The sequence below is a fragment of the Rattus norvegicus genome, chromosome 6 (assembly GCF_021556685.1).
Source record: "Rattus norvegicus strain SHRSP/BbbUtx chromosome 6, alternate assembly SHRSP_T2T, whole genome shotgun sequence".
NCBI lineage: Eukaryota > Metazoa > Chordata > Mammalia > Rodentia > Muridae > Rattus > Rattus norvegicus.
This window is the reverse complement of record NC_141539.1, coordinates 96,709,640-96,735,992: the sequence shown is the minus strand read 5'-3', so window position 1 is coordinate 96,735,992 and position 26,353 is coordinate 96,709,640. Positions and strand designations below refer to the sequence as shown.

The 26,353-nt window shown below is 44.4% G+C and overlaps 1 protein-coding gene across 9 annotated transcripts in view; it reads right to left on the bottom strand.

Annotated features, from left to right (window-relative positions):
- Daam1 (dishevelled associated activator of morphogenesis 1) overlaps window positions 1–26,353 on the bottom strand; it is a 160,577-nt gene that overhangs the window by 114,339 nt on the left and 19,885 nt on the right. For 4 of the 9 annotated variants that reach the window (XM_087553227.1, XM_087553229.1, NM_001433960.1 and 1 more), the window contains exon 2: window positions 14,170–14,217. The exons of 4 other annotated variants lie outside the window; for them this stretch is intronic. The gene's annotated coding sequence lies outside the window, so the exon portion shown is untranslated. Of the gene's footprint in view, window positions 1–805; window positions 1,062–14,169; window positions 14,218–26,353 lie in introns of those variants that run through there. One more of the 9 variants, XM_087553228.1, reaches the window with a different exon arrangement.

The window sequence follows — 26,353 nt, the reverse complement described above, 5'->3', positions numbered from 1 at the left end:
CCCACCCACCCATCCATCCCCGCCTGTGTCCCTGCTGCACATGTGCATCTAGAATACCCTGTCTCTGTGATTTCCCACTTCACTCAGCTCCAAACCCTTAGTCCTTGAACCATAAACAGCCAGTTCAGCTGTGAAACACAAAGACAAGCAAAGCAAGGACTTTCTCCCTTGGAGTGTCAATTCTGAGCCGCTCACTAGAAGCCTGTGTCAGCCTCACCTTAACTGCACCCGCAGAACTCATAGCTACTTATTTCCACCCTGACTTTATACAGTTCAGAACCCCTATGTCAGTGCATTTTTGCTCCTAAAATAAAACTGCATCTTTCTCTTCAGAGCACGCAGGTGGTAGACCCCAGAACATCATCATCAAGATTTTAAATACATAATAAGAGGATTTTTCTGCTTAGGTCTTTTATCAGCAGGACTGACCCAACAGGAATTTATTTAGTAACTGAGAATTCTCTGAGTCAGGCTTCTTAGATCCTCCCTATAAAGCCATGGAGCTGGCAGACACTGCATTCTGTTGTGTAGACCTAATCTTAAACAAGCATGCAAACACAGTCACCGGAAGTGAAGACTCCCCTTTCTAAAAGGAGTATCACGTGGAAAACAGACAGCTGACCACAAATGATAACAGCAAATACTGGTAGCAGTTGTTAAAATAATAAGAAAATTAACACCCAAATAAAAGGCAGGTATAACTTTCAAAGACCTCAAAATAGCAAAATAAGGAAATGTGGACTTTACGTTTCAAGGAAGCATTCAGCCCACTTGAAGATATAACAGGGGAAAAAAACGTGCTTACCTCTAACATAACACCTCTTCCTCCCTAGGCTCCAAGTCTTGTTTTCACTGTGAAGCCATCAGTACCAGTTACCTAACAGGTATAGTTCTCATCCCGTAAGAATAATCCCCCAGGACAGTCTGCCTGCATCAGGTATCCGTCCCTCTTGGTCCATAGCAAAGAGAATTGTGATAAATGCTCTCCTGGATGCTGGCCTTTAGGAGCACTGCTCTTAGAAACGTAGAGCTGCCTTACTAGGGAGTGTTCGGTAAAACCCAGTGGAAAATATCCTGGTTAACAACTGTACCTGCTCATACTGGAAAATCAACCAGGACGGATGCCAGCAGACACTGAATCAACACACACACACACACACACACACACACACACACACACACACACACACACACACCAAACTAGTTTTATTCATAGGCACAATTATGGGCAGGCAGGCATGAATCATCCTCTGCCCATATACATAAGAAATTCCCAAAGTGCAATTCAGTGTGGGATGATAATCTGCAGATTTCTCTTCATTAATTAACTAATTAACTAACTAATTCATTCATTCATTCATTCATTCATTTATTCATGGAGTACTTGCTCCCATGGAGTCTTGTTCCACAGAGTGAAGGAGACAGATGCAAACTTTATCCTTAGACCTTAGTTTACAACCACATTGGACTCTGGGCTTCTATTCCATCCCAAGTAGCTTTCAGAGAAGAGGGGTTGGGGTCAGACTTGCCCCTCAACTTCAATAAGCAATAACAAATACTCTGTTTAAGTAACAGTTCAGTTTGTCAGTAACTTCCAGGTTCCCTAACTGTGAAACACTGAGGGGCGGGGAAACCCCGTGCTCTTGAGAGATGTGGTTCAGAGGTGCCTCTGGGATGTAATATCTAAGATTTCAAACTACATTTGCACTTCTATCTACAAAGGGCTCACTGCTGTGGGATTGCTCTTTCTCCTCTTACATACAACCAGAACACTGGACAAACAACTGGGCAGAAGCTGTGGTGACCATGCTGGGAGATGGGGTTGGAAGCACAGCTATGGCTAACCAAATACTATGGAGGAGCAGGTAAGCTCCTCCTGCCACAGGACAGGGAGTACTCATCTGTACACAGGCCTGGGACACACACAGTCCCTGACTGGTATAAGACCATTAACATAGAAGACTTTCCAAGGGTCCTACACTCAGGCCACATTAGACAAAGAACCTCGAAAGGGCCTTTCTTACCCCAACTAACTCAGCTGCTTGTCAGAACAAGATCCAGCACTCTCCAAGGAAACCTACATGAAGGGGGAGAACCCTGCAGCAGCCAGTCTACAGGTAAATGTACAACCAGAGCTGCCTGCTTCCGAGCTTCCCTGGACACTGACCTTTAGGGTGTGGTGACACTAGCAGGGTCAGAAGGTCAGAATCAAAGCAGTTCCCAACCTCCCTAACTCCCAGTACCTTCTCAGAGTTACTATGAAATCAGAACCAGTTCTTTGAATTGGCATCTTTTTATATGAGCCTATCAAAGAACTCTGACCGTGTCAGCATCCATAGAGCAATTACTTACTAAGTGCTTTTAGTGTAGATTTCAGGCCTACATGTCTGAACCTCAGTTTCCCAATCTGTAAAATAAGAATATTTTGTTCAGATTAAGCCATGCCTATAAATAGTACCATGTCGTCTTTACTGTTATCGTCACCGTTACTATTCTGCCTTCAGCTGCAAATGATGCTGAGGTGTTAATGGAGAAAAAGACAATTAAGTTCTTGCCCTCAGAGAATTTACACCTGATATGAATGGTGAGGAAAGGAACACATTACAGAAAAACTGTCAAAACATTGCCTGAGAAATGTGATCTAGCTAGATAAAAAGAACATGGGTCCAAAAGAAACCTTAGGCCTTTCTCGGCCCTGCTCCTGGAATGCTCTGTGACCTTGTTTGAGCCTCGTTCTGAAGTCAGAGGGTCCACTCCACAAGCACTTCCTCCTGCTTTTACTTCAGCAGTCAAGCAAGAACACAGAGATCAGAGCATCAACCCTCCATATAAAATGATTAATGGTGCAGAGGAGGGGCAGGAGGACAAGAAGTCTGTGACCCTGGAGGGAAGTTCTGTGTCCAGGATTAGCAAGGAGGATGCACAGAACTGCCAAGTCGAGCCCCAAGGACACTGAGGTCCCTCTGAACAAGGGGCATCGGCCCAAGTCTTTCTGTTCATGGCTGGCAAACTCTTTGGGGAGCTAAATACCCAAGAGAGTGGAGAGGGAAGCAGCTCCTGCTGGCCCCAGGGTCTGAACACCTCCCTCAGAACAGGGTTCTCTCTAACCCACAATTACTTCATGGAAGAAACATGAAGAAATGGGGAAGCAGACACTTCACTTCACCCATTAAGTCATTAGCACCCACCACACATTGCTAAGCTATTCAACTACAAACACAAAAAAACTCACAAAATCGGTTCCAACTGTTGAAGACACATAATTTTAGCCAAGTCTTCAAAACCATTTTTCTTTTTCCTGAATTTCATTCAAGAGAGGTCCCACTGGAGACATGAAGGCAGGGGAGAGTGAGTCAGGAGAACCTTACAGCAAACACTGTTGAGGAAGAAATTACCAGGTCTCCCAATGTTTGGCAAAAGGCAAGCCAAAAATTTTGTAGAAATTTTAGGACAAAAACCCTCTACCAGTGATATGCATGATTTCAGGATTTCGGATTCCCTATAGTACACCATGTACCTGTATGCCGGACACTCAAGTTAAAAGTATGCAGAACCAAAGGAAGGAGCTCTTCAAGTACATAAGCACACACACATGGAGAGACACAGAGAGGGACAGAGACAGAAACAGACACACAGAGGGAACAACCATCTCCTCACCCATGTAACTCCACTGATGAGCTTCATCAGATGGCCCATGCCTCTCAACCCCTGAAGCCATGGCCAACAATCAAGGACACCCATGTTGCTCATCCTCTGGACAGAGACTGGTACGGAGATGGTATGGGAACCCAGGAAGACTTAGGGGTCTTTAGGTAAATGGATGCTGCAGAAGAGAGTGCTGCTTTTCCCTTGAATCACAATGAAAAAGGCCTGTAATTTACAGTAGGTGCCCTTTCTAACATAAATTAGAAACTATCCCCAAATGAAGCCAATAAAGATAAAAGCAGGACTCAGGGAGAGAGGTAAGAGGGATGAGCAGGACTGGTGCCATCCTTTAACTACCAGCTCTATGTGACTTCAAGTCAAGTGCTCTTGCTCCCACTATGTGACTCAGTAAACTCCCTCCCCGGCTCTTCAGGCCAATGTAAACAGAATATCTGCCCCTACAGTGTCTTTAAAAAAAAGACAACAAGGCAGCTCCATCTGGTTAAACAAGATGAGCATCTCTCAAAGGCTAGAGTCCTTCTGGACAGTCAGTATTCACCACCTCAAAAAAACTGTACTCATGTTAAAAGCCTGGTGCTGTCTCCTGCTGTGATAAAACACCACGAGAGAAATCAGAAAATCGGCTTGGGGAGGAAAGGGCTCATTTCAGGCTATAGAGAAGTCAGGGCAGGAACTCAAAGGGGAACCAGGAGGCAGGAACTGAAGCAGAGCCTAGGGATGAAGGCTGCTTGCTGGCTTACTTTCCAAGGATTGCTCAATTTGCTTTCTTACACTACCCAAGACAGAGGCACAGGGGAGGCACCACTACCAGTGGTCTGGGACCTTCCATATCAATCGTCACGGCAAATGCAAGCCTCCTACAGCAGCCCACGTGCAATCTGATGGAGGCATTTTCTCAACTGAGCTTCCTCTTCCAGACAACTCTAGCTTCAGTCAGCTGACAAAAAAATTAACCAGAACAGGAGGAGAGACCATAGATTTATAAAAAGGAAGATCCTGTCTGGGGGAGTAGTGCCGAGGTAGAGCAGCTGCCTAGCACATGCGAGTCCTTGGGTTCTGTTCCCCACAACTGACAGCAGAGGGTGGGGGAACAGCAGTAGAAATCCCACCTCCTTCAAAGTCCACCTAGCCATGGAGCCACAAACCCAAACGTGAATGTCTCATTGCATAGAAGGTTCTACATGTTTTGCTGGTCACAAATGCGCATGGCAAATGTAGCAGTTTCTGGCTGAGTAAATTTTGCCAGGATGACTTCCCAAGACCCTTACGCCTGTCGACGGCTTACCCATTGAAAATTAGAAATTACAGAAGTTTTAGTATATATGGTGCTAAAAATTTAAAGTTATCCAAAAGTGAAAATTACCTTTACTGCTAGTTTGGGAGTCTTCAGAAATAATACTATCAGCATTTCCTACCAGGCCATAATTTGAAATGTTAGACATACATACCTAACCCCATAGGGCACAGGGCTTATAACACAAGGCACGGTATATAACACAAAACTGTAAGAGGGAGGGTCAAGCAGGCAGCATAGTAAAACCTAGGGGCGGTGTCAAGGGCCTGGAGTTTCCACTCTCAAACCTACAAAAGAATGTGTCACAGGGAAGGTATCAGACTAGGTGGGGGGTGAGGAGCTGAGAGGGAGGGCATGAGAGGAAGTCGTGTGTTCTGCTCTCCACGTAAGATGCATTAGCCACGCCCTCTCCCATCTACTCTCCCATCTAGAAAATAGCTAAGCATAACACAGGGAAACTACGTGTGACTGGACATCACTGTCCTGTTTTTCTAACGTGGGTGTGACAGGTGGAACTGCGGCCCTTATGTGGGTTGACAGACAGCTGTCCTAATTACAGGTTGGAGTACCTATTTTATATAACCACAAAAACACCTTGTGTTAAACATAGGGCACCACCTGGTTTCTTTTTTTTTTTTTTAATTTAGAGAATACTTTATTAGTTTTTGTAATCAAACCCACGTATATAAGACCTTACATATTTAATACAGTGTGTTACCCCTGTACAAATGGAAAAAACTTAAGTTCAACATTTCTAGACCAATATGGCTGTTAATTTCTGTACAGTGCCAACTCAACACAGTAAACGGGGATACTTTTTTCGAAAGTTGACAGCACAGGTAAAGTTATGGCTCAGCCGTTAAAGGCTAGGCTCACAACCACCTGGTTTCTTAACAATGTAAGTTCTGCTCCTTCAGAGACTATTTATTTCTTTATGTATTTGTTTGTTTGTCGAGAAAGGGACTTGTGTAATCCAGGCTGGAATCATGGGCGTGCATCACCATGCCCAATTCATGCAAAGTTGAGGATCAAGACCCAGAACTGTGCACCCAGGCACATACTGCTCTACTAGCTACCTCTCCAGACTCCTTAAATACTCTGGTAATGTTTCCGACAATCATGGGAGAAAGAGTTATAGGTACCAGGTATCATTTTTATTTCTCCATTATAGATAAGTAACTATCTTTCTAAAATTACACTTACTAGGGAGGGGGCACACGTCCATGCACAGCAGCGGAGAGGAAGGGAGGAGAGGGAAGAGTTAGATCTCTACTTCATGTTGCTTCAGTCAATAAGCTTGGAGATAAGCACCTTGCTGAGCCATCTCTCCAGTCCCTTAAGTGGCCCACAAGGCCACTCTCCAAAGTAGCAGAGCAGAGACAGGAATTTAAGTGGATTTCCCCCAATATTCTATACACCAGCCATCCCATTCTAGAATGATCTAATAACAGGGAGCTAAATCTCCTTGATCCAAAGGCTACAATGGAAGAAATATCAGCAGAACACGCTTGCAATGGATAGCTACTATATGCTACCAGTATACTCCTGTTGCTGGATAAGGCACTATACTTTCAAGATGTATCTACTGGGGAAAAATCACTCACATGAAGACAGCCTAGGTCTTGCCGAGGGAGTTAGAGCTTCATTAAGCCTTCAGTCCATCTAACTGCCTCGTAAGCAGCTGAATGGCTCCAGTTAGAAAAAAGAACTTCAGAGGCCACACTGTGGGCTTCTTGGAGCCTCTCAGAAGCCACATGGAGGAAAGGGAAAGAAAAGAGAAACTGAGACCCAGACTTTGGGGCTCTCTAGATAGGTAACAATGAAAGAAACCACACTGGACTTCAGTCATTACAGACTGACGTCCTTCCAGACAGAGCGACAGAGACACAGCAGCAACTCACAAAGAGGTATTAAGTGTGGCAGATTCAGAGGAGAGGGGCAGGCACTTCAGTGAGAATGATCTTGGAGGGCTTTTGAAAGAGATGAACTATGACGATGCTTCAGAGGACGCTTAGGTCTCAGAAGGGGAACCGGAAGGCTGGAAGGGAGCTGCCTGGGCCTTATGACAGACACAGTCTGCTATCTACCTCAGGATCTCCAAACTCACCCCTCATTGACAAGTTCACAAGAAGTCTCACTAAAAAGCAAAAAGGAAAAAAATGATGAATGACATCTGAGGGGCTCATCTTGGCAAGAACAGTGACATGAACACAGATGGTGATGTGCCATGTTTGTCTCCATATGGCCACATGTTCACTGATGAAAAGGCCTCAGTGCTGCTCTTCAAACTGCCATTGGTACCGCCATGAGTGGTCCTGAAGAAACCAGTGATTCTGTAAAAACAAGTTAGGAATATACTGCCTGGACATATGCCAGTAGCTTCAAAGACACACAGGCCTCCCCGTGCTTCCCATCTGAGCTAAAACTGAGCAATCTAGTTTAAATATAATCGCACATTCGAAAAAGGGCTCTAGGTCACCTGATGCTTAGGTAGGGACCAGAAAAGACTAACTACTTCCTCCAAGACGCACACTAAATTGAAGATGCAGCAATTAAATGAGATGCGAGGAGCAATTCTGAATAGATTCTTGATAACTGTGAGGCCTTGATTAGCAAATGAAATCTCAAATCCTATAGATAGCTTTGATATCCACATGCACATGCCCACACACCCACACACACGCACAGCCACACTTCCTTGTGCCCACATGCCCTCATGCCCACATAGCCCACTCACACACCCCCACGTCCGCACACCCTCACACAATCATAGTTGGTAAACAAAAACAAAAAACTGAACCCCTTCCCCCAAGACCTTTGGCTTCTAATGAGGCTATTTAGTGTGTTACATCAAGATGCCTGCAAGTCCAGTTCTAACTGTCCAGAAGAACTGACAGAACGTTAGCTCCAGAGGGAAACTACTTGGTATATGACTGAGGACCTGCAATTCTTCAAATGTCTCGAATGGCACGCCAGAGACTTTCCCACTGACCAGCTGGCTCCTGCTTCAGGGAGTAGTGTAGGAAAAAGAAAGAGTTCTTTGGCTTTAAGAAAAAGTCTTACTGAAGGCCTGTGTCAATCCTGGTTTTCAACACATTTTGTAAACACAAGTTCTCAACGGCATATTCTTCCTTTAGAGGAAAAAGTCATGCAAACCACTCTATGGTCTCAGTTCACTTTGCTTCCTAAAGGCACTATTTATGAAGATTAATCCAGAGTAACTTAAATACAATCTTATGTTGGCTTAGCTTGGCCAAGGATGGCCAATGAACTTTCCAGCTTCTGACTCTCCTGGAGTTTCCTCAACTCTGCACCGTTAGATGACTGCCTGTTGTTTCTCTTCCATGACAGTCGGTGGGTGCCCTGCCACCAGTGGAAAGGCTCTCTTTGGGAATGTGTCTGTAAGTTTACACACAGTTCATGTTTCGCTTTCTTTCCTAGTGGAGCAGGAATAGATACAGCTGTTCAGTTGCAAACCAGGCAAACGGAGCCTCACGCCAGAGAGCGACTCTTCAAACCCACACCCTTCCCAGAGTCCACAACATGCAGGATGGATAAACATGGGCTTAGCTGGCAACGCCTCCATGATATTTACCAATAAAGATTTACTGCATCACAGCCAGGCCAATGTGTACATGAGTAGTTGCCATAGAGATATTTTGTCTCCCAGAGCTAATACACTTACTATTTAGAAGCTTACAAAAAAGTTTGTCAACTTCGACGGCACATTAAGTACATGAAACCAGTTTGGGGTCATTTTAGAAACCACTTATAAAGTACTCCATTCACTTAACAGTCATATACTGAACATCTTCTGGCGCTATTCTAGACTCTGGAGATCCAGCAGTGAGGCAGGCAACATGAGCCCCTGTAGAAGGAGACCAACATGACTATGTTACATTTCAGATGGACACAGCAGGCTATTTAGAGAGTGACAGGATTCTGAAGGAGTAGATAGTGACTCTTCAGAAGATACAAAGTCACAAAAATCATACTTGGGAAGATCCACTGGAAATGCATGGTCATAAGCAACCAGGCAGAAACATACAGAAAGACTGTAACAGCCAGAGACCAAAGGCTTGAGGGCAGTGAAAGCTAGATGTGCCTAGAAACAAAAGCTGCAAAGGTATCTGAAACACTTTGAAGACCCGTGGACAGGAAAAGGGAGCATGGTGTGGGATCAAAGGCATGGGTAGGAGCCAGACGGTGTGTCAATGACAAATGGCTAGAGCTGTAGTCAAAATAAATGTCCCACTTACAGACTAGACTGCAGCTAGGTTGGGATGGGGCTTGCTAAGCATGAGCAAGGACCCAGGTTTGATCCCCAACACCACAAGAAAGCAATTTCTCATCTTCCAATCTCTGCTGATTGAAAATACTACTGGACAGAAAACTAACATTCTACGTTAACTTATTGCCTTTGATCTGCTAAAAGCTACCTCAAACTTCAAACGCCCAGTAGCTCAAAAGAAACCTGTTAGAGATGGTTCTGCTAGAGGCAATAATCCCCAACCCCCAAAAAGAAGGGAGGCTGAGTAAAGTTCTCACAGTAGAGGCATAAATTGACCATTTAAAATTGGATTCTTTCATGAAAGGGAATTTCCCCCTATTAAGTCTAATTAAGGCTATTTTCCTAAGTCTTCAGGGCTATTCATTCAATGAAGTAAGGTCCTGTCTGCTCCACCTCAGGCACCAGCTGCATGGATGCACCACCCAAACACTTTCCAAGCGGCTGGCTCAGAGATCTGCCTGGTTTACTGAAAGGCGGTGTCCCTGAAACCAAGAGATATGTATGTCCTGAGGTTCATTCAGTTGAGCACATTCAAACTAAATGGGAGTGCTTGGGGGAGACACTGTCAACATGCAGGTGACCAGCACCATCTCCTTCATTAATGTCCTTTTCCTTCTTAGGAGATTTATTGATCTGAAAGGACAACTTCCCATCTTTGGACTCAAGACTAAAGGAAATCAAGGTTATCCTGAAGAAGTCCAAGCAGGGGTGTTCTGACTGAACTCGGATTCCCAGTGGGCAAGCAGTCGAACTTTGGGAAAGCTGGGGACTGTGAAGGATTCCGGGGATAAGGCAGCCACTGGCTTCACTAAAGTTTCCTAATGCCTAGGTCAGTGAAGGTGGCCAAGGCAGGAACCTGGATGCAGGAACTGATGCAGAAGCCATGGAGGTGAGCTTCTTACTGCTTGCTCCTTATGGCTTACTCAACCTGCTTTCCTATACTAACGCAGGACCACCAGGCTAGGGGTGGCACTGCCCACAGCAACCTGGGACCTCCCACATAGATCACTGGTCAAGAAAACAAAATATGGGTCTGGAGAGATGGCTCAGAGGTTAAGAGCACTGGCTCCTCTCCAGAGGACCCGGGTTCAATTCCCAGCTCCCACATGGCAGCTTACTCCTGCCTATAACTCCAGTTCCAGGGGATCAGACACCCTCACACAGACATACATGCCGGCAAAACATATAAAATATAAAATAAAGATAAATTATTTTAAAAAAATAAGACAAAATATAGGCTTGCCCACAGGGGACTGGTGGGAGTGCTGTCCCAATCCAGGCTCCCTCTTCCCAAATGAGTCTAGCTTGTGTCAGCTGACACAAAACAAGCCGACACACTGGGGCTACATGGCACCTGACTAAGTGCTCAGTGATTAGGCTATTTATCAAGTGTGCCCATCACTTCCCAGACTTTACCTAATGGAATCCTCTTTTAAGGGATGCCCTTCGAATGTTACGCTCAGCCTCCAACAACTTAGGGCTTCAAAAGCAAGATGCTTGAATGACACAAACATACAGGCCACTCCACTGAGCCACCTGACTAGCAGTATGATAGCATCTAGTTAGGTACACACTATGACAAACACTGAACTCTCTCACTGCAAGCCTGTGGGACATTGTTTCCAGTGAGATCCGAGGTGCCCGAGCCACATATGCTAGCCAAAGTTGCACAGTTAACGAGGAAGAAAACTGAGACTGGAACCCAGACTCTCACCCCTGGACCACTCTCTTAACGATAATAAAGTTATTTAAATTGTGGTCTTATAAACTATCAAACAGCTGGATATTCAGTTAGCTCAAGATTTTCATCCCCCACTGCAACAATTGGATTCTGTTTCCCACAATCCCTGTCTCTTCTTAGTCCTTGTCTAGATCAGTGTCAGGAATTATTGCCATATTTTATAACTATTTGTACCAATGTTCTATAAAGAGTTAAAATGAACGTAAACTATTTCTTGGGGTGAGTTTACAGCCAAACCAGGAGGCTTACTGTAGAGGTGAAATGTATGCTTGGCAGTATGCAATGGCCTGTGTTCAAGGCTACAGAACTCCACCCCCAACCCCAGCTCAGTTACATCACTCACCACTCACCTTCTAGAAACATGCTAATTTCTCTTAACCTCAGCATCATTTTTCAAAAGATCTGGTTTGCAAAAGATCCATCAGCAGCCAAGTAGACAGCTGCTCAACAAGGAAAACTTAACCCAGACACAGAGAATGACAGACAGAATGCCCCCCCACCCCATGCCGGAGAATAACGCTTCTTAAATTCATGTCTCTTTGAACTCTCCACTGAATTTTGTTAAATCTGTTTTAAATGTTTAATTTGCTGAGGTAGAAAGAAACCCAGGCCCAAGAAGAGACCCCATGTTACACGTGTAATGCATCACAGTCTCTAGCAAGATGAAGCTTAGTGACAGGGTCTCTAAGCTAAGTGGTTTTTCTCTACCAGAAACACTAGTCTGTGTGTTACCCCAGTCACTCTTGCAGCTGACATGGGCTATCTATCAGCAGCAGTTGGTCTTCCTGTGGTCACAGAAACTCACCTCTCAGCACTTGGGAAGGGCCTCTTCCTACACCTGTTCTCTCCTGAGGGGCTGTGAAGTGATGGGTTTGCCCAGGGGTTGGTTTCATCTATAGCAAAACTGAAATCTATTTGCAGGGTCAAACAGTTAATCAATGCAGGGCCTCAGATTTAAAAACAAGGACGGTGTACTGCTTAGGTCAACTGGTATTCTACTTATCTGCCCATATTATTCCATTACCTCAAACATTCTACTATTAAAGTGGGTGGTGGTGGACAGAAATTTATTTTTCATTCAATTCAACTGCTAATTATAGGTTGAAAAACATTCAGGGGATGGAAGCCACTGCCCAGAGTCACATATCACCAAAGGGTGTCTGAGGGCTTGCTCAGAAGGAAATCCAACCCACAACATGGGGTTGAGCCTCCTGCTTCATTTCAACCAAGGAGCACAATTAAGTAAGCTTACAGACCTCTTATCAAGTTTTTAAGACTAAAGACTACACATCTCTTGGTAGGTAAACAAATGGAGAAATCTTTCTATGAGATTGACTTTCAAAGAAAGAATGACTCCACCAAAAGCCAGGTTTCAAGTAATGTGGAACTTTTTTTTCCCCACTGTGTTATTGTCTTTGTCCCCTGACCATCTCTGAAAGGAGCAATGAAGGTTTTCAGTCACAGTTTTATAAACTTTTAAAGACCTCACTATGAAGTTATGTGGCTAAATAGCATCATGTATGTTAGGTTATACAGGGAGAAGCTTAAGGTAGAAGAGGACTTCTTCAACTTTCTCCATTTGTGACTGATTTCACTAAATAATGTTTTGCATGACTCCAAGTATACAGGGACATAAAGTAAGTATACAGACCAAACATTTCTCGATGGTAAATTATAAAGAAATTTATTTCAATGTAATTCTTTGGTACATATAATTTTTACCATTTATGAGAGAAATTTACATACTAATGAAACAGAGCTAATCAACAAGTAATCAACACATCAAGCCTACATGACTCTACGTATAACAGAGAACACACCATTAAAGCATCATCAAGAGTGAATTTGGTAAACGCTATACAATAGCCCACCTGCTGGGGTTTCAGACTGGGCCAAAACACTCAGAAACACACAGAGAAATTTTCAGTGTCAGCCTAGTAAATGTTTTGATTCAACTGTTAGAGGCCACTGTTCGGGTTAAGCTCCCACAGGCCTCAACAGCATAGACCACACCAAAATGGAGTCACTCCTGCTAACTCCCACATAAACAAATTAAGCTTTCAGGAAGCATATAAATCCCCCAAACAGACCAGTTTTTCCAGAAAGCAGTAGTCTGTTTTACAAAACAGGAACTAGGAATGAGCTGATGTCAATCAGTCTGTTTCCAATTGTTTAGTCGCCCTATTCCTAAAGCCTCTGTTAGCAACGAGCGCTCATTCTATTGTGTAGAACGGAGATGAGTGGTAAAGAGGGGAAAAAGCAATTAGATCTATAACTAAATTTTGTATACTAAAACTAAATTTGTGATTTTATATTTTGACATTTCAGTACTTACTGGCTAATTGGCACCACAAGTATTTGCTATTCGGTGCTCATAAGATAGGTTACTTTTCTGGTATTTTGAAAGCAAGCTTTTTTGAGGTGAAAGGGGGGCAGTCCATTCTGCCGAGGACTGGCACTAGGGACCAGGAGAAACGAAACATATCACTGAAACCAGAGGCAAATCCAAACTAAACTAACCCCCTGACCTCCACACATGCTCAGCACAGGGATGTCCAACACAGCTGGCAGGGGCGATGCAGGGTTTCCTCAGATGACAAGCTGCTGTGCGTGGCATGTGCTGCCTCGAGGTACACACAGAGCAGAGTAAGGAAAAGCCATCAAGCTTGGTATACAAATATGACCTTGGCCCCTGAGGGAGGATTTCTGAATAATGAAACCCAAAATAAGACTGAATCTAAAAATAGCCCCTCTGCTTCTACAGAGGTATTTTTCTCTCAGCATTTGTTCCAAATGTGTGGGAAGAAAAGAAACGGCCTGAGTTAAGTGAATTTCCAGATTTCATCAACAGCCACGTGATACTTGGAAGCATCTTCAGCCAATAGTAGAAATATAATTTCCTCTTCCATTTAGGTCTTTATTTTCCTTGTCAGCTTAGTAGACGGACAGCATAAAACTGGGCAGGTATACAGATAGCTAAGTTTTATGAAAAGCTCACGATATCTCCTAGCCTAACTTGGGCTGAGGAAGGTCATTAAATCTTGGGATTTTTGTCAGTGGCAAAACAGTGATTTTTTTTTCCACAAAGAAAGACGAGTAGAAGCTGGTGTGATGTTGACACTGCACTTCGTTTTCCTATCATGCTACACAGCGGAAGGCCTCAGTACTACTGCTTACCTTCCTTTTGTTCCTACCCCATTAACTGAGACTGCACGAGAAGACAACCTGTGGGAAGAAACGCAGCCTATCATTTCCTTTGGAAAGGTTAATTTAATTATCCCAGTCTATGTTCTAAGCTACCTCCAGCTAGCCTTCTCCCCAGTGGCAGATACAAAAACCTCCCTCCTCCTTTTTCATAATACTTCAAATCAAACAATTGCAATGATACTACAGAAATCAAAGCAAGCAAGCAAACAAAACATTTCCCAAAGGATCTATAACTCTAAGGTGTTTGGGCCCAGGTTAAGGAGGAACAATGGTCCTGCCTCGGCCACCTCAGTAAATAACTGAGGCAGAAGGCAGTGGGAGTGACTCACAGAGCTCCACTCAGACAGCCTGCCTCTGGCAGGGAGGGCCATCGGTGCACAGGGGTGCTCTACAAAACCACATATGAAATTTAGTGGGAGAGTTTTCAGTGGGAGCAGTTTCTGGATGCTGGGGAAACCCATTCTGAATAAATGGGAGTTAGGGACCATTCAGGTGCTAAATGAAGGGACCCCAGGCCTACATGGGAAGCCTTGTGCCTCTCTGAATAGTTTTTATCAGAAGAGACAAACACTACAAGAATGACAGGTGTTAGAACAAACTCAAGTTGCAAACCCCACTCCTAATCCCAAAGAAGCCTTCAGGAGCATCATAGACAGAGCGTGTGTTCTCATAGCCAGGTGTCTAGCCCAAAGGTCAAAGTGTGCACAGACTGGAAGTCAGCCTGCACAGATGGCCTGTAAGGAGACCTGGAGGGAGCTTCCTTTCAGAAGGAACAGAGGTGAGGCGACAAGAGGTACCTCACACCCTCCTTGCGCACAGGCAAACCCATTTCTGTAGAGAGGGTCATCTTATGAAAGGACAACAAAAAGTCTGTCACAACTTTTATATTAAAATCATTTTAATACAGAATCCTTGATCAAATGAAAACCCATTTCTGTAGAGAGGACCATCCTATGAAATGGTGACAAATCCCTAAGTAAGAAAACTAGAAGCTGAAGCAGAAACACAAGACAATTACTTTAACGATATATTAGTTGATTCTGGAGAGATCAACATTGTAATGCAAAATTGTGGTTGTCTTACTATTAATCATATAGATTTATGCCACACCAATTCAAGTGGGAAAGTTGAGGCTAGGAAGATGGCTCAATCCATCTCATGACTCCCACACAGATCTACGGCACCCACACAAATAAGTCAGGCATGGAAGGCTTACATCTGTAACGCCAGTGCTTAGGAGAAGGGATGAGTAGAGACAGTAGATCTCTAACCAACTGGTGAGCTCCAAGTTGTGATGGAGTCTCTCTCAAAATACGAGAGGTGGAGATAGAGCAAGGAAAACATCTAATGTTGACATGTGGCCTCCATGAATATACACATACCCACACAAACACACGTACACCACATACAAATTCACATATGCAGACAGGGGTTACAAAAAGAATCTGAACAAAACAAGGATCCTACGGCAAAACAGAAATCATATCTGTCTAACCCCTGGGTCGGGGGATGGGAGCATTTACCATGGACCCATGTAACCAGAGTTGAGCAGCATCAATCCTATGTAGCCTCCCACTATTTTTAGATAATATAAGGATGCTAGTCAGTGCCATGCCCATTCCCAGGTTCTAAGGAAAGGCCCTTAGAATGTGCTTTTAGAGTATGACCCAGCTTTATCAACGTCAACTGCCCGCCATTAGCAAAAGGGAAGGGAAACATCTCACACTGCCGGTAAGAAGGTCAAACTGCATGTCTGGTTTCAGACTTTCTAAAAGTCCTGCTGAAGCACACTGATTTAGTGTCCTCAGCATTCTGACTTCACAGCGAATTATCCAGCCTCTCCCGGCCATGACTATGGCTCCCCTAACCCTGCCCAAAATCTCCTAACATTGAGTATAGATTTAAGATGGACCAAGTACACTTTCTCCCTGACACACTAAATCCTCAGCGCCATCCATGCTTTCAGACTGAGGGCTCTTCATATAGAGGAGCAAACCAGGTCAGCATAGAAGTAGGTAGAGTGAATACCCATCTACAAGAGGATCCCAGGGGACACTCCATCAAAATCACTCCACTAAAAACTGTCCTAAAGTCTACGCATAGACTACTAGAAAGCAACAGAAAGCACCAAGCTGGCCATTCAATTGGTATTATTCATTAACTAAATTGTTATTATCAGGTAACTAAAACACGTGTACCAGTTTGACTCCTTGCAATTGGTTGCTGGTGTTTGCCCCAGTGCTGTGCGAACTGAGTTTCATGACATACTAATAAGATGGTTCAGTAAATAGAATAATTTCATGCACAATGGCCAATCAATGATTTTATTAAGCTTGCTTATGGAGCAGAGGTTATAGGAAGAATGACAGTGGCCACCTCTAGGTAAACACTGGGGGGGGGGGGGGGGGAGACAGCTGCATAAGCATCTCCTGCAGGGGGACCTAATTGAAGGCTGCCTGAGAGACCAAGGATTGCTGGCCCAGACAATGGCAGTCAATTGGGAACTGCTGTTTAGAAAAGATGCTTTCTTGGGACCAATGGGGCTCGGTGGAGGGGATTAAAGAAGCTTGCAGCAAGGTTCAGATGAGCTTGCTGCACTGTTTCTCACCTGCCCCCAGAGTCTGTGTTGCTGACTCCACACCACCTCACCTCCAACCCCCAAGGGCAGGTAGGGTTGGGCAGCAAGTAGTCCAGGCGCAGGCACAAGAGGTTAAGGGGCTACTTATGGGAACACGATGGCTCAAAGGGCAGCTGCATAGCCAGCAGCCCATCATGGAGGCACAAGTTCACCAGGGAAGAAGCTCCTCTCCCCAGCAAGTGTTACTGCCATGTTAGGTAGGAGCCTCGTCAATCTTCTAAGTGTCAGCGGTGAGACTTGTAAGCTTATTTACTTCCTGAGTTTTCTAAGCTACTCCTCTTTCCATGGGTGAATGTTTCAATTCAGAGGAAATCATTATACCTGGGCTTCTTTTATAAGATAGAAATCTGAGAGGACCCTAACATTCACCCAACACCCCTGTCCCCAAATTCAAGACTCGCAAAATGTTAACCTGGTCCAGCATCACCTCAAATGCCTTTAGTCCAGAGTCTAGCTTAAATACCATCTAATTCAAGATGCTGGTGAGACTCAAGGTACACACCAGACGGAGGGAAATCTGCCTCTAGCTGAGCCTATCAAATCAATCAGATTACATGTTCAGGCTACAATGGTGAGAAACAGCAAGTGTAAGTCATTAGAGCCACCTCTACACAGGGAGACAGTCAGTCAGAAGCAACACTGCATTGGAAGGACCAATGAGGAATCGCAGTGTGTGATGGTGGTTGGCTACTCACACTGTTATCTGCATTCCACTTTCCTATCTGACTTTTACACACGACAAACCTTAGATAGTGACAAAAGATAATCTCAGCCAAGTGTTGACTTCAGTTGTAGCCACTGCAGTAAATGTAATTTCATTGGCTGAGAACATGTTGTCTTCTAGTACCTTGCATGAGGCTAAGGATTAGACAAAGGCCTTTTTCTTCAGACCTGTCTATCAGGCCCACGAGAGGCAGTTTGCTTCTAGTTCACAGGTGCATCAATATGCCTTTCCCGGCCCACTCTGTAATGTATGAACTCTCCAGTCCCGCGTTAGAAGCTAGCAAGATCTTAAGGACCTTTCTGTCCACAAGATATCACACTGTTCCACTGCACTGGTGGTGGTATGCTGATAGGACCTAGTGAGCAAGAAATGTGGTTACTCTCGATTTACTGAGAGGAGAATGTCCTAAGCTCCTTGAGGACTATTCACTAAGTAGGGAGGAGTCTGTATTGCATCGACTCCTACTGGCCAGGTCCCCAGTTCTCGGGCTTTTCGACTTGGACTGATTCACACCTTTTCTGGCTTGTGGACCGCTTAAAGCCCTTTAAATTGCTGACAGTTTCCTGTTAGCTCTGCTTGCCTGGACAACTCAGACTACTCAACAGCCACTGCAGACAGCGGTGGGTGTAACTAATGAGGAGACCGTAAGGCACTGTCCAAAACCAAGCAAAAGGTTTAATACCTTAAGATGTGAGAACAACAACACCCCTGACCATGTTTACTGTAGAGTTCACCAGTCATCCACGAAGACAGCGTAAGACAAGAACCAGGGTCATACAGCTCCCCCACAGGGGTGGGCCAAGCTCTGACTTCAGCCCTATTGATAAATTCTTCCAACCCTTGGGAAAAGACTATAGGGGGAGGGGGAGTACAACCCATACAACCTCAACTACGAGGTTTCTGAAGACAGGCAGGAGATGGGGGGCAGGAGTATGAACACCCCTTTAGCATCATATGCTGGGCTGTGGAGCGGTGCCAAGTTCGGAGAGGAATTCAGATAGGGTGTCAGTGTTTGCACATCACCATCGAGAGCATGAGAAAGACTGCAGGTAAGAATTCCCAGGCCAACAAAACTAAAAGAATTTCACATAGACAAGAATGAACTGTTTCCTTAGTAGAAGCGTGTGTGTGTGTGTGTGTGTGTGTGTGTGTGTGTGAGAGAGAGAGAGAGAGAGAGAGAGAGAGTGAGTTTTCACACAGTTCCAACATTTGAGCATCAAATGCCCTGAAGTGTTAATAACTTGGCAGCCAAATGTGGAAAGTTGAGAAAAGGGGAGATTTGTACCCAAGTCTTTTCACATATTTATAAATTCACATTTCATAGTAAATAAAGATAGTTAGCAAATATCCAGACTTAAAAATACCTAGAAGCCAATAGGCATCCATTAAAACCAAAGTAAAATCCAACTTTCCGAAAGGACAGATTTGGTGCAAGATGAAGCCTGTGCGTGTGTGTGCCCTTAGAAAGTAGGGCAATAGCGATAGGCTAACCTCAGCATCCTTTTCATTGATCTTCACAGTACTCATTAGCACGAGATAGAAATGACAATTCTAATGGAAAAGATTGGCAGTAAAAACTTACACACCTGCTACTCAATCCGAAATCGACCTGTAATCCCATTAACCCATCTTAACCTGGAAATGTCTGGAGGCCAAGGTGCACTTCAAACTCATTTAAATCCTAGCATCCGAGAGGTGGAGGCATGGCAATTAGGAGTTCAAGGTCATCCTTGGTTATATAGCAAATTCCAGGTCAAACTAGCAAAATGCAAAAAAGCAAAATGACCTAAAGTGTATAGTGGCCCGATAAGTCCAATAATAGAGTGAAACAAATCATAAGTTGACTCCTCTGACTTGAACCATCAGCACACTGGCTCTGAATCTTTAACTTGAATATACGAGCAGGTCTCAGTAGTTGATGGACCCAGGAGAAGAGGAGACTGAGGCTGCCTAGTGAAATGCGCAGAACTGGGGATGGGAAGGGCTCAGAGAGCGAAGGCACTAGAACACATGCACCACACATGCACGCTCACATACTAATGGCATCATGGTGGGGAAGTATGGGGGAAGAGGCTCACACTATGGCAGCAGGAATGCAAAAGGCCGGAGGTGGAGGCTGAGCAGGAATCTGAGGACAGGACTGGAAGCAGAAGCTGGCTTAGCTTTAAAAAACCAACAAGTGCCTCACTGTACCCATCCAGGGCCATCTCCAAGGTCCCACAACCTCCCGAAACCATGCCACCTGCTCCTACATTCACAATAGCTCCTCCTTCTCCAACCTATCATGTAGTCCAGGCTGGCTCTGAACTCACTATGTAGCTAAGGATCACCCTCAATGTCTGATCCTCCCCTGCCTCTACCTCCCATGATGGGATACTGGGTACATGTCTCCACCGTCAGCAATGCTCCCTTTCTTACACTGCTTTTTTTTCAGGTGTTGTGTTACGACACAAAAAATAACAAATCCACCTTCTTCAGAGCTGAGCACACAGTCAGCACTGCCAAAGGACTTTCGGGGATGGTGAAAATGCCTTATCCCTACACCACCCAACACAGCAAGCAGCTACCGGGCCCCCTATGGCTACCAAACATCTGTACTATGGTGGCAAGTGTGCCTGAGAAGCTGAACTGCTAATTAGTTTAGAACGTGAAGGTGGCAGCTTGAATATAGGAAGCTGTGCTCTGTGGAAAGCATCAGCTCTCAGACTCCTAACACAGCTTCGGATCTAATTAGAAGCCTGTCAGAGGTGAGAACATCAAAGAGACTCAAAAGGAAGGCTTTCTATGGTGGAACTGTGTGCAGAGAATCCCCTCACGGTACTCACGCTGAGGCAGAGCTGCGTGTAATGCCTGATGCCAGATGATTCTAAATCCTTCTGCTGTCAGAAGTCAGTCACTGCCACCCACAAGGAGACGGACCCGTGGTGTGGCAGGATAGGCAGCGCCCTCTATGAGCCCACTGTAGCCAGTAACAAAACGGCCCACCCCATAGGAAACTGCCAAATTCGGACAATATTTTCTCCAAGATCAGGTCAAATACAATAGAAGATGAATTGTATTTCAAAGATCTGTTCAAAAAAAATTGCAACTAACCTTTATGTGGGGGTTGGGAAGGTATTATCCATTTTCAGTTAGGCCACAAACGAGCGTGTGCGTGTGTGTGTGTGTGTGTGTGTGTGTGTGTGTGTGTTTTTAATATTTGCTTACTTATTTTTCAATTGAAGTCACTAGGCCAAATGCATCAATTACTATGAAAATCGCACGACAGAAAACACATCAGCTGTTAGTCTAATAGTAATTTAACACTTCATATTTGATTTGAAATTGATGTACTAAACTGACAGACATAATAAAGGGGTAATCTATATGAGCTTAATTAGCAGGCAGCTGTGCCACACTAACCCATAATAGCAGCAAGGTATTGATCTGAGAGTGACTACAAAGAACATTGAGCAAGTGGGCCCGTGATGGGCTAACGGAGAGACAGGGACACCTGTCTTCCCTTGATCTTCTCTTGACCTGAGACATTTTGGAGACCTCGGGAGGAGCAGTGCTCCAGAGAGAGGAGGTCAAAATAGGGCTGGGAAGGCTCGGGTGCACAGCTACCCTCCTAGGCCCTCCTGGTATAGAGAATCCCACCCATAGGAGAGGGCCCAGCTCAAACCAGGTGCGAGAGAAACCAGAAGGGGTCTCCTGCCATGAGCAAACTCCAGAAACGAAACAAACCATCTTTCAGAAAGTTTTGCACGAATGCAAAAGGAGGGGAATGCCAGACAGGCTGACTTCCCAGGCCACCCGTCTCAGTTACCCTGTCATTTCAGCAGGCAAAATGACCTATGGCTTCCTGCCAACATGTGTCCAAACTAATCAACTGTGGCCAGAAGACAGTAGGAGTTATCACATCTGTGAATCAGAAACAACATTTCTTGGTGCTCCCCTTCTGGCCTACCCGCCTGGTTGGTTGTGCAGGGCACGGGGGCAGGAGGTTACCTGAGACCCCTGCCCTTGGTGTTTACCACCATAGAGCCTCAGCAGAGGTCTTGTTATGCTGAGTTCAAACAGGACAGATGAACAGCCCTCAGCCTACAGAGGCTCCTCCCTGCAGAAAGGCATGAGCTGCAGCTGCCTGCTAACAGCCCAAGCCAGCAGCCAGCAGCCAGCACCCAGCACCCAGCCACTCTTTCCTTGCCAAACACTGGCTGAAAAGAGCTTCATTCAGCTCTTGAGTTACGGCCTAGTGGAGAATGGCAAGGAGAGGCACCAAGAGAGTGGTCCTAAAAATTGATTCCCGGCATAAACCAAAGCCATGTTTAGTGGAACTTTAATAACTCAGGAGTCCATACATGTGTTTAAATCCTCCATGTCTAGTTTCAAAAAAGGCAAACCTTTTCTTTTTCCTCCAAGGAGACAAAAAGCAGAAAAGCAAAATTGCTCATAATGTCATATGCCATCAAACAGGAGGTTCTCAGGCTTAGGGCCAAAGGTTCCCAGAGCTTCAGCTGAGCCAATCGGCAAAGAATTGGACTTTCATTTGCTTCATTTCTTCTAAAATTATCTTCCAGAACCCTGCTCCCTCACCCCAAGGACAAAATGAGATATTGGATAAGGACAAGACAAACATGGTGCTTGAGAAAGATCTGAGATGCTCAGAGATCTGCACTCATTACTGGTGGGAATAAAAAGTAGTATGGCCACCTTTAGAGGACAGCTTGGAAGCCCCCCAAATGCTAGACACGGACTCCTGCCATATTTAGCTTCTTACCCAAGAGAACCAAAAACAAATGTTCACACAAAACTCAAGGAATGCTGATGGTGGCACTACTCAAAGAACCAATGAGTAGAAATACCCAGACGTCCTCAAATAAACAAGGTATGGTATGTCCATAAAATGGAATGAATATACCTTGCAATAAGAAGAATGAAGTACTAGGCATAGCGGTACACGTCTTTCCTGCTAGCTAGTTTGGTCTATTTCAGTCCCGGACCAGTCAAGTTATAAAATTCGATCCTCTCTCAAACAAACAAACAAACAAAACAATCAACAAACAAACAAGGAGAATGAGGTACTGATGCACACCATGCCATGGATGAGCCTTAGAAAACAGTAAGATAAAGAGCCTGGTCACAATAGAGCTCCACTTATTTAAAATAGCCTGAACTGGCTAATCCATCCAGACAGAAAACAGGTTAGAGAGCCTGGGGTGGGTCCGGGGCAAATCTGTTAAACTAGGACAGGAAATGAGGCTGAAATTCTTCCCTGAAGGCAGCATGTTAGTTAACCACAGTTAATACAGCAGACATCTTGACTGTCAAGGCCACCTGGGCCAGCACTGCCTGGTTCTACCAACATTTGAAAGAATCTAAAGAAAAAGCTTTTACTCTCATCCCACACTGCATCAAAGGAAGGTAAATTAACCAACAGCCATGAAGTGGTGGTCCCCTCACCGGCTGAAGAGCAGCTGCCTAACACAGACTCTTGTTAGCCTCTCCAAACATCTGCTTGCATCCTCCTGGACCATGTACAGAGCCAGTTTCCTGAAGTAAACAACCCAAGGAATCAGAGCGAACATCCCGGGGACATTTGGCTTTGTGCTAGCATGCCATGCAGGAGAGGCAGAGCAAAGAACATTAGGTATGCTAGTCCTCCGGGCAGGATGATTTCCTGACAGTCGTAGGAAGTTCCTGCAGGGTCCTGAAACCATTCAGGAAGGAATGAGCTTGAAGTCCAGACAAGGCCAAATATGTCACAAGCGCAATGGGGAAGACAAATCACCTGCAGGGAGAGGAACCATTTTTTGACATGGTATTACCTTTTCACTAATTTTACTTAAAAATAAATAAATAAAATATTTTAAAGGTAGCAATAAGCTTCACCACCTAAGCCATGAGAGAAGACCATTTTCAGACGAGACAGACATTTACGAGTAGGGTATGCAGATCCTGTAACCCCTGCCTTGAGCATAGGTTTGAGTTCCCTGTCATTCCAAGGTAAACAATTTCCCTTTCCATGTAAATCCTTGCAGCACTCACAGCTGCAGCTAGGGTCAGTTTACATGCTCTTGCAGCAGGTCGAGGGAAATGTGGTGACTGCAGCTCTGATAGTCAAAAAGGGTAACCTTGAACCCTTCAGGTACTGCACTCAGTCAGAGAAGATTGCCAGCTGTTTCTGATGCTATCATTTCCTTCATTTCCTCCCCACACCCTCCTTCTCTCTCTCCCTTCCTTCCTCCCTCTTTCCCTCCCTCCCTCCCTCCTTTTATTTCAAGTCTTGCTGTGAAATCCTTTACACACGTGACATTTCATGGAACCCCCAGTATAGATATATCGTACATGGATGGATGATGGATGGATGGATGGACGGACGGATGGACAGACGGACAGATAGATATCTGAAGCCGACAAGCAGCTTTATTCTGTGTGGCACCAGAGGAAGGAAGAGTCTCCCTAGAAGCAACTCTTGGACAGAATCTTGGGATCTACAGCACATGGAATAAACACTCACCTCATTTGTGAAATAGAAAGAAACTTCAGTTACTTTTAGTACAACACTCTTTAAAATTGTAACTGAAACCAAGGAAAAATGACCAAGTGGTAGAAAGTAGTGATTCCTAATCCCAGTCCTAGGGGAGGACGGAGGAGGGATGGAAACATTAAAGGGGTTCTGCATTCATTCATATATAAACATTATATATGAATAGATATATATGAATGCATGCTTATTTGTCCAAATAAATTTATATGCTGTGATTGGCAAGACTAAAAATGATTCGAGTATTAATGACTTCATGGTCATGTGGGGATCTGACTCTACTTTTAATTAAAAAGGAATTATCCTACTCTAAAAGATTGTGAATGACTGATAAAAAGAAAACAATGTTCCTCTTGAATTAAATGGGGTAAGTTGATCTCTTAAACTCTAATGGCAGCTTTTTTTTTTTTTTAAACTTTGGAGTTTGCCACTTTTAATGTCACATCACAGAGGTGGATGGACTAGTGCTGTGGCTCAGTGAGGGGCTTTGAGGCCATGGAGTGGCTGGGAAGGAAAGAAGGTCCCGTCTGATAAGCATTGGCTACGAAGGCTCTATGGACACTGGAAAGCAGAGGAAGGGACAAGCATCTCTTGTATTAACGCACTAGGTGATGTCCAATAGCCATCTGAGACTGGGAGATTAGTGGTGACCCAAGTTCTGACTGTCAAGCTGCCCTATGCTAGCACACCTGAGAGCTCTCTACAGCACAAGCTGTACAAAATGGGGTTGGAAAAGTGTTGGTCCTCCTCACATGAGCTTTCCGTCAAACTGTTCTGTTGTGGTTTTTGAACAAGCCTCACTTTAGAAGAGCTTATGCCTTCCGACCAGATGAGTGTGCCAAATGAATTGTGGTTTTATCATTCCTTTATATACCATGTCATTTGCTATTCTTTTTTAAGCCTGGATATTTAAAATGTTCTATCAAACAAGCTGTATATTTGAGACCATCAGTAAATACAAACCAAATGATAGCTATCCATCTCTTTAAAAATGTATGATGTGGTAATATCAAAACTGTCAAGCTTGAGTCAGTGAGACAGTCCTTTAAGAACCAAAGCCTAGGAAAAGTTATAAATGGGACTCCAGCCATATATTCTACCTTTTTTTTTTTTCAAACAGGGTTTCTCTGTATACCTCTAGTTGTCCTGGAATTCAATCTGTAGATCAGGCTAGCTTCAACTCAATAATTAGCTTATATTAGAATAAAAACCATTGCATTGTGCTACCTCACTCTTGCAAACAAGGAAGTCTATGGCTAGAGGTCAACAGAAGTAGGCTTGTCTAGCATGAACCAGTACAAGACCTCAGGTTCAGTCTTCACCCATCCCAATCCCCACCCCACCCCACCCCCACCCTGAAAAAACAGGAAGAGAGACACACACAAACACACAGAGAGACAGACAGACATTACCATTCTGAATAAGAAAAGTATGATTAATTTGCAATTTTACCATGCATAGAAAAGACTGGCAGGCTTTATTTCATTCCATGTTTGAGTATGTCTGTATGTCTGGCAGGTCAGGACAACATAAGAATGCAAGGTGAAGTAGTCTGTGGTCCACCTGACAGTGCTGTTTGTTTATTCACAGGAGTGAAGAAAATGTCTGTTTTCATTTCAACATTTGGTAAACTTGAAAATCCCACTGCTGCAGTCAACTTCATAAAATTACATACATACCTGGGGTCTGACTGAATCCGCTCAGGGAAATATCTGCCTCACCTTCCCCAAACCCCATTCCCCTGACTAGGAAGAAGGTGCATTACTGCTTCAGGAGGAACAAGCACACAAGACCTGCTCCTTGCATCCTAGTTCTTAATCCCAAGAACACTCCTGCAACAACCACAGTGCCTATGAGTCAATGCACATACATACACCTCCTAAACAAAGCCCCATGTGCTACAGTGTATGAGCATGTGTGCATGTGTGTGTAAGCATATGTTAGTATGTGTGTGTGAGCATATGTGAGCATGTGAGTGACAGCATGTGTAAGCATGTTGTGCATGTGTAAGCATATTGTGCATGAGTGAGTGTGTGTGCATGTGTGTAAGCATGTTATGCATGTGTGTGAGCATGTAAGCATATATGAACATGTATGTGTAAGCATGTGTGCATATGTGTGAGCCTGTAAGCATATGTGAGCGTATGTTTGTGTAAGCATGTTGTACATGTGTGAGTGTGTGATCATCTAAGTGTGTAAGCATATGTGAGCGTGTATGTGTGTCCATGTTATAATTTTTTAAGCAGAGACAGAATAAGTCAAA